Below are 14,577 nucleotides of genomic sequence, written 5' to 3'. Positions count from 1 at the left end.
TCAAAATTTTAGTCTATGGGCTTTCCTTCCAAGGTCAGCCCAAGCCCACTGCGCTATTCGGCCAGCCCACATCGTCACCAGCTGCTATGTTCTTATTTTAGAACTCGTTTATGCCTTTCAGTCTAGGCCACTTCCCCTTATCCTTTTACTTGATTTGGATTGAATTTTTTTAAAAAATTATATTTATAATTTAATTCATTCATTTTATACTTATGCATAAATATACATTATTTTAATTTTAATAAATCTAAAATAAGTATAAATTATAGTTATTATTAAATTTAAAATTGAATAAAAAATAAATAATTTCTAACCCATCCCCATTTTACTTAAATAAAGATAAATTATATAATTCAATAATAAAAAATTTTAAATTATATAAATCATTATATTTTCCCCTATTTATAATTATATATATATATATATATATATATATATATATATATATATATATATATATATATATATATATATATATATATATATAATCTTTTCACTCCTCTTTTTATCTTAATCTTATTTTTTAAATTTAAATTTCAAACTTTTTTATCTAGATATTTTTTTTTAATTTAAATTTCAAACACTTTTTATCTTAATATTATTTTTTAAATTTAAATTTCAAACCTTTTTTATCTTAATATTATTTTTTAAATTTAATTTTCAAACCTTTTTATCTTAATATTATTTATTATCACCCTCAAAACCTTCTTAGTTAGATATATGCATAATATATATATATATATATATACGTGCCCTTGTTGTTTATTATAGTCTATTAAATCCTCTTCTTAATCGTGATTAATTTCTTTAATCACTCTCTCTTCAACTTTCTTCAGATTTTAATGGGTTCTAATCCAAACCAAGAAAAGCAAGCTCGGTTTGGTCGTAATCAGTCTTCAACTCTTCCTCATATTTTAATGGGTTATAATCCAAACCCGAAAGAGCAAGCTGAGTTTGGTGGTGATAATATGTATCAATATATTCCATCCTTACAAATAGCTTCAACCCCAGGAAGTAGCCTCATTAACGCTACTTCTGCAAGTATTAACTCCGGTGGAACGTCGTCCCGATTCAACGACAACGGTGTGGGAAGAGCTAGTTCTTCAAACCCTCAAGCTTCAATGAACAAGAGAAATGGTTCTCATCAAAAACAACGATTTATTTGGACTCAAGAACATCATCAATCGTTTCTTGAAGTTATTGAACTTCTTGAAACTCAAAATGGCACATCAAATAGGAGTAAGTTTGTGTTTTTCTTTCGTTTTATGAATCTTTGTTATCAAAAAAATCTAATTTGTTGTTTGTGTTCTATTAATGTAGAAGTTGTTCCCAGGAAGATCTTGGAAGAAATGCGAAAAAGATATCCAAATATCACTCGAGAAAACATTGCTAGCCACCTTCAAGTAAGAGGATTTCTTGTTCTCGTTCTTGTTCTTGTTCATGTTCAAGATGGTTTTTCTTTCCATTTTAATTCTAACAAGGAATTTGTTGGTGTATGCAGAAACATAGGTTGCATCTAAAAAATTTGAACAACAGAGAGTTGAATAATTCAGCTACTAGCCTTAATTCTCAGCTTCTTCTCCAAAGCCCTTCGTTTGTCATAAACCCTGATTTTCAGGTTCCTCAATCGACCTGTTCAAGCTCCGAAAACCCTAATTTTAATGTTCCTCCACATACCTATTCCCGTTCGAAAAACCCTAATCCTCAGCCTCCTCTACGAATCCATTCTCGCTCGGAAAGCCCTAATTCTTGCCCTTCCTCACAAAACCATTCTAGTTTCATAAACCCTAAGTATTATCATCGAAGCCATTTAAACCCTAATAATCATCCTCGAAGTCATTTAAACCCTAATTATCATTCCGAAAACGCTAATTGTCACCCTCTTCCACAAACCCATTTAATTTCCAACGACCCTAATTATCAATCTATTCCACAAACCCATTTAATTTCAAACGACCCTAATTATCCATCTATTCCACAAACCGATTTCAATTCCATAAACCCTAATTCCAATTCAAACGACCCTAATTATCAATCTATTCCACAAACCCCTTTCAATTCCATAAACCCTAATTGTGACCCTCTCCCACAAACCCATTTAATTTCCAACGACCCTAATTATAAATCTATTCCACAAACCGATTTCAATTCCATAAACCCTAATTCTAATTCAAATATGATGAATGTTGGTGGAATCGAAGAAAACTCACATTTAGCTCAACCCACAAACACTGATTTTGGTATTAGCCCTTGCCCTCCTCCAATTTCACACAATCAAACCTCCTCCATTCATCCTATCATGGATAACCCTCTTGAAGCACTTAATAACCCAAACTTTTTTCAAGATTACAACATGAATTTCAATTCCGACGACCTTCAACTTGGTGGTGCTGTCGACAATAACATGTCTCTACCTTTAGATTCTTGCTTCCCTTTCAATTTAAATCCCAATTTTCAGGTTGGTTAAATAATCATTATCTTCTATCATATCTATGATTACTGAATTTGATATATAAACTCTATAATCATTTTGCAGATGAACTACGAACAAGCTCTTCAATCCATGCAATACCCAGACAATAGTTTTGTATCACAACAAAGTTTTGATAATCATATGGGGAATGATTCAATATTACACCAACGTTTTGATAGCTACGTGGAAAGTGATTCAACGTTGCTACAAAGTTTTGATACACATCCACTTATATTGTCAAATATTTGTGGTACCCACCATCCTCTCTCTCTATTGTGTGTTTTATTTATTTGGTTCAAATTTGGATAAATCATTTATGTTCTAACATTTTTTTCTTCTTATTATGAATCGAACAGATACATGGGTTGAACCATCACCAAATCTCGAAAGGATAAATACACCTTTTACACCTCAGAAACCTCCCGATGAAACGAATGAAAATAGATGCAATTGAGTAGATGGTTTGAGAAGTGTTCATGAGCTTTGTTCAAATAGAATACGTATATATCACAATTTGTTTATTAAAAGAATGAACGTGTGTCTATTCCTTTATTAAAGGAATGGAACAAATAATTATATTAATGAGATACTATATTTTTTTTTCTCTCTCCTTCCCTCTTCTTCCTCTCTCATCAATGACAGTAGTGGTTTTCGAGGTTGAATATGAGCTACACTCGAAACATAAAGTGAAACAAATAGATTAACAACTTACGGAAAGAATCCTTTCCTTTGAAGAACTTTAAGCACTTGTACTTTTCAATTCTCTTTGTTGTTGTGAATAGAGCATATATTTGATCGTATACCTGCAATTGAATATTGAATCAACAAACGTTGCAATATTCATTTGTCATCAAATATAGACAGTCAGGCCAATCAACCACCCCGTTCTTTTTTACCTATATTCCCTCCATTCGAATATTTAACTTAGAGATAAATTTTGGAACACCAATCAATATCGTTGATTCTAAATTTAATGTAGGTATAGTAAAACTTAGACGGTTTATAATGTTATTTTGGAGTTGAAGTTATTAATCTAGTATATTTAATTGTTGAAGTTATTAATTTAGTATATTTAATAATCTTACTATAAATTAAATAAATTTGGACGGTTTGTTTGAAGAGTTAATTTTGAAATCTCTCCTACGTATAAGCCGACAATATATTAAATTATTATTTTAATTAAAATTTGTATTAAAATTTTTAAATTATATATTTATAATTTAATTTATTCCTTTCATATTTTATATTTAACATCAATATAATTATATTTCAATTATAATAGAACCGTATAAATTATAGTTATATATTGATCTGAATCCTTACAATTAGCTTCACAGTTAGAGAGTAGCCTCAATTCCTCTACCTCTACCTCTATTGGTATTAACTCCCGTCGAACGTGGTGAGGATTCTGCGAAACCCTAAAGCTTCAATGAAGAACCTGAAGAATGATTCGCATCATCTATCGAGAATAAAAAAACAACGATTATTTTGGACTCCAGAACTTCATCAATCGTTTCTTGAAGTTCTTGAAGTTCTTCAAGCTCAAAATGGCTCATCAAACGGGAGTAAGTTTATGTTTTTCTTTCGTTTTATGAATCTTTGTTATCATGAAACCTAATTTGTGGTTTGGAGGAAATCAGAAAACGATATCCGCATATCACTCGAGAAAATATTGCCAACCATCTTCAAGTAAATGGATTTTCTTCTTTGTTCTTGTTTTGTTCTTATTTCCATTTTGATTTTGACAACGTTTGATCTAAAAGTAATTTGTTGGTTACATGGAGAGACATAGATTGCATCTCAGAAATGGGAATAATTCAACTAAATCCTCTTCCAACTCTCTACCTTTCTCTTCTACCATTGATTCTCAGCTTCTCCTGGAAAGCCCTACCACTGCCATAAACCCTAATTTTTAGGTTCCTACATCGACCACCTTCGAAAACCCTAATTATCATCCACGAAGCCATTTAAACCCTATCTATCATCCACGAAGCCATTTAAACCCTATCTATCATTCTCGAAACCATTTAAACCCTAATTATCATCCCAAAACCCCTAATTATCACCCTTTTCCACAAACCCATTTCAATTCCATAAACCCTAATTATAACCCTCCTCCACAAACCCATTTCAGTTCTATAAACCCTAATAATCATCGGGAACACAAGTTAGTTCTTTAATAATCATCGTTCATAAATTTGATGTATTTAGAGATATTTTGAAGGTATAATAAACTTAATGGCCCTTTGAAATTATTAGTGATTTCTTTTTAAACTTTCTCTCAATGTTTTAAAACGCTTTCTAAGGTAACCCGCGACAAAAGGAAAGCCCAAGCCCACTGTGCTATTAGGTCAGCCCAGCCCACTGTGCTATGTTCCCTTTTAGCTTCTCCCTCAAAATTTTAGTCTATGGGCTTTCCTTCCAAGGTCGGCCCAAGCCCACTGCGCTATTCGGCCAGCCCACATCGTCACCCGCTGCTATGTTCTTATTTTAGAACTCGTTTATGCCTTTCAGTCTAGGCCACTTCCCCTTATTCTTTTACTTGATTTGGATTGAATTTTTTTAAAAAATTATATTTATAATTTAATTCATTCATTTTATACTTATGCATAAATATACATTATTTTAATTTTAATAAATCTAAAATAAGTATAAATTTTAGTTATTATTAAATTTAAAATTGAATAAAAAATAAATAATTTCTAACCCATCCCCATTTTACTTAAATAAAGATAAATTATATAATTCAATAATAAAAAAATTTAAATTATATAAATCATTATATTTTCCCCTATTTATAATTATATATATATATATATATATATATATATATATATATATATATATATATATATATATAATCTTTTCACTCCTCTTTTTATCTTAATCTTATTTTTTAAATTTAAATTTCAAATTTTTTTATCTAGATATTTTTTTTAATTTAAATTTCAAACCCTTTTTATCTTAATATTATTTTTTAAATTTAAATTTCAAATTTTTTTATCTAGATATTTTTTTTTAATTTAAATTTCAAACCCTTTTTATCTTAATATTATTTTTTAAATTTAAATTTCAAACCTTTTTTATCTTAATATTATTTTTTAAATTTAATTTTCAAACCTTTTTATCTTAATATTATTTATTATCACCCTCAAAACCTTCTTAGTTAGATATATGCATAATATATATATATATATATATACGTGCCCTTGTTGTTTATTATAGTCTATTAAATCCTCTTCTTAATCGTGATTAATTTCTTTAATCACTCTCTCTTCAACTTTCTTCAGATTTTAATGGGTTCTAATCCAAACCAAGAAAAGCAAGCTCGGTTTGGTCGTAATCAGTCTTCAACTCTTCCTCATATTTTAATGGGTTATAATCCAAACCCGAAAGAGCAAGCTGAGTTTGGTGGTGATAATATGTATCAATATATTCCATCCTTACAAATAGCTTCAACCCCAGGAAGTAGCCTCATTAACGCTACTTCTGCAAGTATTAACTCCGGTGGAACGTCGTCCCGATTCAACGACAACGGTGTGGGAAGAGCTAGTTCTTCAAACCCTCAAGCTTCAATGAACAAGAGAAATGGTTCTCATCAAAAACAACGATTTATTTGGACTCAAGAACATCATCAATCGTTTCTTGAAGTTATTGAACTTCTTGAAACTCAAAATGGCACATCAAATAGGAGTAAGTTTGTGTTTTTCTTTCGTTTTATGAATCTTTGTTATCAAAAAAATCTAATTTGTTGTTTGTGTTCTATTAATGTAGAAGTTGTTCCCAGGAAGATCTTGGAAGAAATGCGAAAAAGATATCCAAATATCACTCGAGAAAACATTGCTAGCCACCTTCAAGTAAGAGGATTTCTTGTTCTCGTTCTTGTTCTTGTTCATGTTCAAGATGGTTTTTCTTTCCATTTTAATTCTAACAAGGAATTTGTTGGTGTATGCAGAAACATAGGTTGCATCTAAAAAATTTGAACAACAGAGAGTTGAATAATTCAGCTACTAGCCTTAATTCTCAGCTTCTTCTCCAAAGCCCTTCGTTTGTCATAAACCCTGATTTTCAGGTTCCTCAATCGACCTGTTCAAGCTCCGAAAACCCTAATTTTAATGTTCCTCCACATACCTATTCCCGTTCGAAAAACCCTAATCCTCAGCCTCCTCTACGAATCCATTCTCGCTCGGAAAGCCCTAATTCTTGCCCTTCCTCACAAAACCATTCTAGTTTCATAAACCCTAAGTATTATCATCGAAGCCATTTAAACCCTAATAATCATCCTCGAAGTCATTTAAACCCTAATTATCATTCCGAAAACGCTAATTGTCACCCTCTTCCACAAACCCATTTAATTTCCAACGACCCTAATTATCAATCTATTCCACAAACCCATTTAATTTCAAACGACCCTAATTATCCATCTATTCCACAAACCGATTTCAATTCCATAAACCCTAATTCCAATTCAAACGACCCTAATTATCAATCTATTCCACAAACCCCTTTCAATTCCATAAACCCTAATTGTGACCCTCTCCCACAAACCCATTTAATTTCCAACGACCCTAATTATAAATCTATTCCACAAACCGATTTCAATTCCATAAACCCTAATTCTAATTCAAATATGATGAATGTTGGTGGAATCGAAGAAAACTCACATTTAGCTCAACCCACAAACACTGATTTTGGTATTAGCCCTTGCCCTCCTCCAATTTCACACAATCAAACCTCCTCCATTCATCCTATCATGGATAACCCTCTTGAAGCACTTAATAACCCAAACTTTTTTCAAGATTACAACATGAATTTCAATTCCGACGACCTTCAACTTGGTGGTGCTGTCGACAATAACATGTCTCTACCTTTAGATTCTTGCTTCCCTTTCAATTTAAATCCCAATTTTCAGGTTGGTTAAATAATCATTATCTTCTATCATATCTATGATTACTGAATTTGATATATAAACTCTATAATCATTTTGCAGATGAACTACGAACAAGCTCTTCAATCCATGCAATACCCAGACAATAGTTTTGTATCACAACAAAGTTTTGATAATCATATGGGGAATGATTCAATATTACACCAACGTTTTGATAGCTACGTGGAAAGTGATTCAACGTTGCTACAAAGTTTTGATACACATCCACTTATATTGTCAAATATTTGTGGTACCCACCATCCCCTCTCTCTATTGTGTGTTTTATTTATTTGGTTCAAATTTGGATAAATCATTTATGTTCTAACATTTTTTTCTTCTTATTATGAATCGAACAGATACATGGGTTGAACCATCACCAAATCTCGAAAGGATAAATACACCTTTTACACCTCAGAAACCTCCCGATGAAACGAATGAAAATAGATGCAATTGAGTAGATGGTTTGAGAAGTGTTCATGAGCTTTGTTCAAATAGAATACGTATATATCACAATTTGTTTATTAAAAGAATGAACGTGTGTCTATTCCTTTATTAAAGGAATGGAACAAATAATTATATTAATGAGATACTATATTTTTTTTTCTCTCTCCTTCCCTCTTCTTCCTCTCTCATCAATGACAGTAGTGGTTTTCGAGGTTGAATATGAGCTACACTCGAAACATAAAGTGAAACAAATAGATTAACAACTTACGGAAAGAATCCTTTCCTTTGAAGAACTTTAAGCACTTGTACTTTTCAATTCTCTTTGTTGTTGTGAATAGAGCATATATTTGATCGTATACCTGCAATTGAATATTGAATCAACAAACGTTGCAATATTCATTTGTCATCAAATATAGACAGTCAGGCCAATCAACCACCCCGTTCTTTTTTACCTATATTCCCTCCATTCGAATATTTAACTTAGAGATAAATTTTGGAACACCAATCAATATCGTTGATTCTAAATTTAATGTAGGTATAGTAAAACTTAGACGGTTTATAATGTTATTTTGGAGTTGAAGTTATTAATCTAGTATATTTAATTGTTGAAGTTATTAATTTAGTATATTTAATAATCTTACTATAAATTAAATAAATTTGGACGGTTTGTTTGAAGAGTTAATTTTGAAATCTCTCCTACGTATAAGCCGACAATATATTAAATTATTATTTTAATTAAAATTTGTATTAAAATTTTTAAATTATATATTTATAATTTAATTTATTCCTTTCATATTTTATATTTAACATCAATATAATTATATTTCAATTATAATAGAACCGTATAAATTATAGTTATATATTGATCTGAATCCTTACAATTAGCTTCACAGTTAGAGAGTAGCCTCAATTCCTCTACCTCTACCTCTATTGGTATTAACTCCCGTCGAACGTGGTGAGGATTCTGCGAAACCCTAAAGCTTCAATGAAGAACCTGAAGAATGATTCGCATCATCTATCGAGAATAAAAAAACAACGATTATTTTGGACTCCAGAACTTCATCAATCGTTTCTTGAAGTTCTTGAAGTTCTTCAAGCTCAAAATGGCTCATCAAACGGGAGTAAGTTTATGTTTTTCTTTCGTTTTATGAATCTTTGTTATCATGAAACCTAATTTGTGGTTTGGAGGAAATCAGAAAACGATATCCGCATATCACTCGAGAAAATATTGCCAACCATCTTCAAGTAAATGGATTTTCTTCTTTGTTCTTGTTTTGTTCTTATTTCCATTTTGATTTTGACAACGTTTGATCTAAAAGTAATTTGTTGGTTACATGGAGAGACATAGATTGCATCTCAGAAATGGGAATAATTCAACTAAATCCTCTTCCAACTCTCTACCTTTCTCTTCTACCATTGATTCTCAGCTTCTCCTGGAAAGCCCTACCACTGCCATAAACCCTAATTTTTAGGTTCCTACATCGACCACCTTCGAAAACCCTAATTATCATCCACGAAGCCATTTAAACCCTATCTATCATCCACGAAGCCATTTAAACCCTATCTATCATTCTCGAAACCATTTAAACCCTAATTATCATCCCAAAACCCCTAATTATCACCCTTTTCCACAAACCCATTTCAATTCCATAAACCCTAATTATAACCCTCCTCCACAAACCCATTTCAGTTCTATAAACCCTAATAATCATCGGGAACACAAGTTAGTTCTTTAATAATCATCGTTCATAAATTTGATGTATTTAGAGATATTTTGAAGGTATAATAAACTTAATGGCCCTTTGAAATTATTAGTGATTTCTTTTTAAACTTTCTCTCAATGTTTTAAAACGCTTTCTAAGGTAACCCGCGACAAAAGGAAAGCCCAAGCCCACTGTGCTATTAGGTCAGCCCAGCCCACTGTGCTATGTTCCCTTTTAGCTTCTCCCTCAAAATTTTAGTCTATGGGCTTTCCTTCCAAGGTCGGCCCAAGCCCACTGCGCTATTCGGCCAGCCCACATCGTCACCCGCTGCTATGTTCTTATTTTAGAACTCGTTTATGCCTTTCAGTCTAGGCCACTTCCCCTTATTCTTTTACTTGATTTGGATTGAATTTTTTTAAAAAATTATATTTATAATTTAATTCATTCATTTTATACTTATGCATAAATATACATTATTTTAATTTTAATAAATCTAAAATAAGTATAAATTTTAGTTATTATTAAATTTAAAATTGAATAAAAAATAAATAATTTCTAACCCATCCCCATTTTACTTAAATAAAGATAAATTATATAATTCAATAATAAAAAAATTTAAATTATATAAATCATTATATTTTCCCCTATTTATAATTATATATATATATATATATATATATATATATATATATATATATATATATATATATATATATAATCTTTTCACTCCTCTTTTTATCTTAATCTTATTTTTTAAATTTAAATTTCAAATTTTTTTATCTAGATATTTTTTTTAATTTAAATTTCAAACCCTTTTTATCTTAATATTATTTTTTAAATTTAAATTTCAAATTTTTTTATCTAGATATTTTTTTTTAATTTAAATTTCAAACCCTTTTTATCTTAATATTATTTTTTAAATTTAAATTTCAAACCTTTTTTATCTTAATATTATTTTTTAAATTTAATTTTCAAACCTTTTTATCTTAATATTATTTATTATCACCCTCAAAACCTTCTTAGTTAGATATATGCATAATATATATATATATATATATATACGTGCCCTTGTTGTTTATTATAGTCTATTAAATCCTCTTCTTAATCGTGATTAATTTCTTTAATCACTCTCTCTTCAACTTTCTTCAGATTTTAATGGGTTCTAATCCAAACCAAGAAAAGCAAGCTCGGTTTGGTCGTAATCAGTCTTCAACTCTTCCTCATATTTTAATGGGTTATAATCCAAACCCGAAAGAGCAAGCTGAGTTTGGTGGTGATAATATGTATCAATATATTCCATCCTTACAAATAGCTTCAACCCCAGGAAGTAGCCTCATTAACGCTACTTCTGCAAGTATTAACTCCGGTGGAACGTCGTCCCGATTCAACGACAACGGTGTGGGAAGAGCTAGTTCTTCAAACCCTCAAGCTTCAATGAACAAGAGAAATGGTTCTCATCAAAAACAACGATTTATTTGGACTCAAGAACATCATCAATCGTTTCTTGAAGTTATTGAACTTCTTGAAACTCAAAATGGCACATCAAATAGGAGTAAGTTTGTGTTTTTCTTTCGTTTTATGAATCTTTGTTATCAAAAAAATCTAATTTGTTGTTTGTGTTCTATTAATGTAGAAGTTGTTCCCAGGAAGATCTTGGAAGAAATGCGAAAAAGATATCCAAATATCACTCGAGAAAACATTGCTAGCCACCTTCAAGTAAGAGGATTTCTTGTTCTCGTTCTTGTTCTTGTTCATGTTCAAGATGGTTTTTCTTTCCATTTTAATTCTAACAAGGAATTTGTTGGTGTATGCAGAAACATAGGTTGCATCTAAAAAATTTGAACAACAGAGAGTTGAATAATTCAGCTACTAGCCTTAATTCTCAGCTTCTTCTCCAAAGCCCTTCGTTTGTCATAAACCCTGATTTTCAGGTTCCTCAATCGACCTGTTCAAGCTCCGAAAACCCTAATTTTAATGTTCCTCCACATACCTATTCCCGTTCGAAAAACCCTAATCCTCAGCCTCCTCTACGAATCCATTCTCGCTCGGAAAGCCCTAATTCTTGCCCTTCCTCACAAAACCATTCTAGTTTCATAAACCCTAAGTATTATCATCGAAGCCATTTAAACCCTAATAATCATCCTCGAAGTCATTTAAACCCTAATTATCATTCCGAAAACGCTAATTGTCACCCTCTTCCACAAACCCATTTAATTTCCAACGACCCTAATTATCAATCTATTCCACAAACCCATTTAATTTCAAACGACCCTAATTATCAATCTATTCCACAAACCGATTTCAATTCCATAAACCCTAATTCCAATTCAAACGACCCTAATTATCAATCTATTCCACAAACCCATTTCAATTCCATAAACCCTAATTGTGACCCTCTTCCACAAACCCATTTAATTTCCAACGACCCTAATTATCAATCTATTCCACAAACCGATTTCAATTCCATAAACCCTAATTCTAATTCAAATATGATGAATGTTGGTGGAATCGAAGAAAACCCACATTTAGTTCAACCCACAAACACTGATTTTGGTATTAGCCCTTGCCCTCCTCCAATTTCACACAATCAAACCTCCTCCATTCATCCTATCATGGATAACCCTCTTGAAGCACTTAATAACCCAAACTTTTTTCAAGATTACAACATGAATTTCAATTCCAACCACCTTCAACTTGGTGGTGCTGTCGACAATAACATGTCTCTACCTCTGGATTCTTGCTTTCCTTTCAATTTAAATCCCAATTTTCAGGTTGGTTAAATAATCATTATCTTCTATCATATCTATGATTACTGAATTTGATATATAAACTCTATAATCATTTTGCAGATGAACTACGAACAAGCTCTTCAATCCATGCAATACCCATACAATAGTTTTGTATCACAACAAAGTTTTGATAATCATATGGGGAATGATTCAATATTACACCAACGTTTTGATAGCTACGTGGAAAGTGATTCAACGTTGCTACAAAGTTTTGATACACATCCACTTATATTGTCAAATATTTGTGGTACCCACCATCCCCTCTCTCTATTGTGTGTTTTATTTATTTGGTTCAAATTTGGATAAATCATTTATGTTTTAACATTTTTTTCTTCTTATTATGAATCGAACAGATACATGGGTTGAACCATCACCAAATCTCGAAAGGATAAATACACCTTTTACACCTCAGAAACCTCCCGATGAAACGAATGAAAATAGATGCAATTGAGTAGATGGTTTGAGAAGTGTTCTTGAGCTTTGTTCAAATAGAATACGTATATATCACAATTTGTTCTTTATTTTGTGTGTTTATTTGTTTATTAAAAGAATGGAACGTGTGTCTATTCTTTATTAAAGGAATGGAACAAATAACTATATTAATGAGATAGCTATATTTTTTTTTCTCTCTCCTTCCCTCTTCTTCCTCTCTCATCAATGACGGTCGTGATTTTCGAAGTTGAATATGAGCCACACTCAAACATAAAGTGAAACAAATAGATTAACAACTTACAGAAAGAATCCTTTGAAGAACTTTAAGCACTTGTACTTTTCAATTCTCTTTGTTGCTGTGAATAGAGCATATATTTGATCGTATACCTGCAATTGAATATTGAATCAACAAACGTTGCAACATTCATTTGTCATCAAATATAGACATTCAGGCCAATCAACCACCCCGTTCTTTTTTACCTATATTCACTCCATTCGAATATTTAACTTAGAGATAAATTTTGGCACACCAATCAATATCGTTGATTATAAATTTAATGAATGTATAGTAAAACTTAGACGGTATATTTAATTGTTGGAGTTATTAATTTAGTATATTTAATAATCTTACTATAAATTAAATAAATTTGGACGGTTTGTTTGAAGAGTTGATTTTGAAATCTCTCCTACGCATAAGCGGACAATATATTAAATTATTATTTTAATTAAAAATTTTAAATTATATATTTATAATTTAATTTATTCCTTTCATATTTTATATTTAACATCAATATAATTATTTCAATTTTAATAGAATCTTATAAATTATAGTTATTTATTGATCTGAATCCTTACAATTAGCTTCACAATCAGAGTAGCCTCAATTCCTCTACCTCTACCTCTACTGGTATTAACTCCAGTCGAACGTGGTGAGGATTCGGCGAAACCCTAAGGCTTCAATAAAGAACCTGAAGAATGATTCGCATCATCTATCGAGAATAAAAAAACAACGATTAATTTGGACTCCAGAACTTCATCAATCGTTTCTTGAAATTCTTCAAGCTCAAAATGGCTCATCAAACGGGAGTAAGTTTATGTTTTTCTTTCGTTTTAAGAATCTTTGTTATCATGAAACCTAATCTGCGGTTTGTGTTCTATTAAACGTAAAAGTTGTTCCTAGGAAGATCTTTGAGGAAATGAGAAAACGATATCCGCATATCACTCAAGAAAATATTTCCAGCCATCTTCAAGTAAATGGAGTTTCTTCTTTGTTCTTGTTTTGTTCTTATTTCCATTTTGATTTTGACAACGTTTGATCTAAAAGTAATTTGTTGGTTACATGGAGAGACATAGATTGCATCTCAGAAATGGGAATAATTCAGCTAAATCCTCTTCCAACTCTCTACCTTTCTCTTCTACCATTGATTCTCAGCTTCTTCTGGAAAGCCCTACCACGGCCATAAACCCTAATTTTTAGGTTCCTACATCGACCAGCTTCGAAAACCCTAATTATCATCCTCGAAGCCATTTAAACCCTATTTATCATCCCATTTAAACCCTATCTATCATTCATGAAGCCATTTAAACCCCATCTATCATCTACGAAGCCATTTAAACCCTCATTATCATTCCAAAACCCCTAATTGTCACCCTCTTCCACAAACCCATTTCAATTCCATAAACCCTAATTGTCACCGACAAACTCATTTCAATTCCATAAAACCTAATTATCACTCTCCTCCACAAACCAATTTCAGTTCTATAAACCCTAATTCCAATTCAAATATGATGAACGTTTGTGGAATCCAA

Source organism: Cucurbita pepo, chromosome 12 (genome assembly GCF_057944985.1).
Source record: "Cucurbita pepo subsp. pepo isolate OVF chromosome 12, ASM5794498v1, whole genome shotgun sequence".
Classification (NCBI taxonomy): Eukaryota; Viridiplantae; Streptophyta; class Magnoliopsida; order Cucurbitales; family Cucurbitaceae; genus Cucurbita; species Cucurbita pepo.
The sequence above is the reverse complement of the archived record's forward strand: the minus strand, read 5'-3'. Positions refer to the sequence as shown.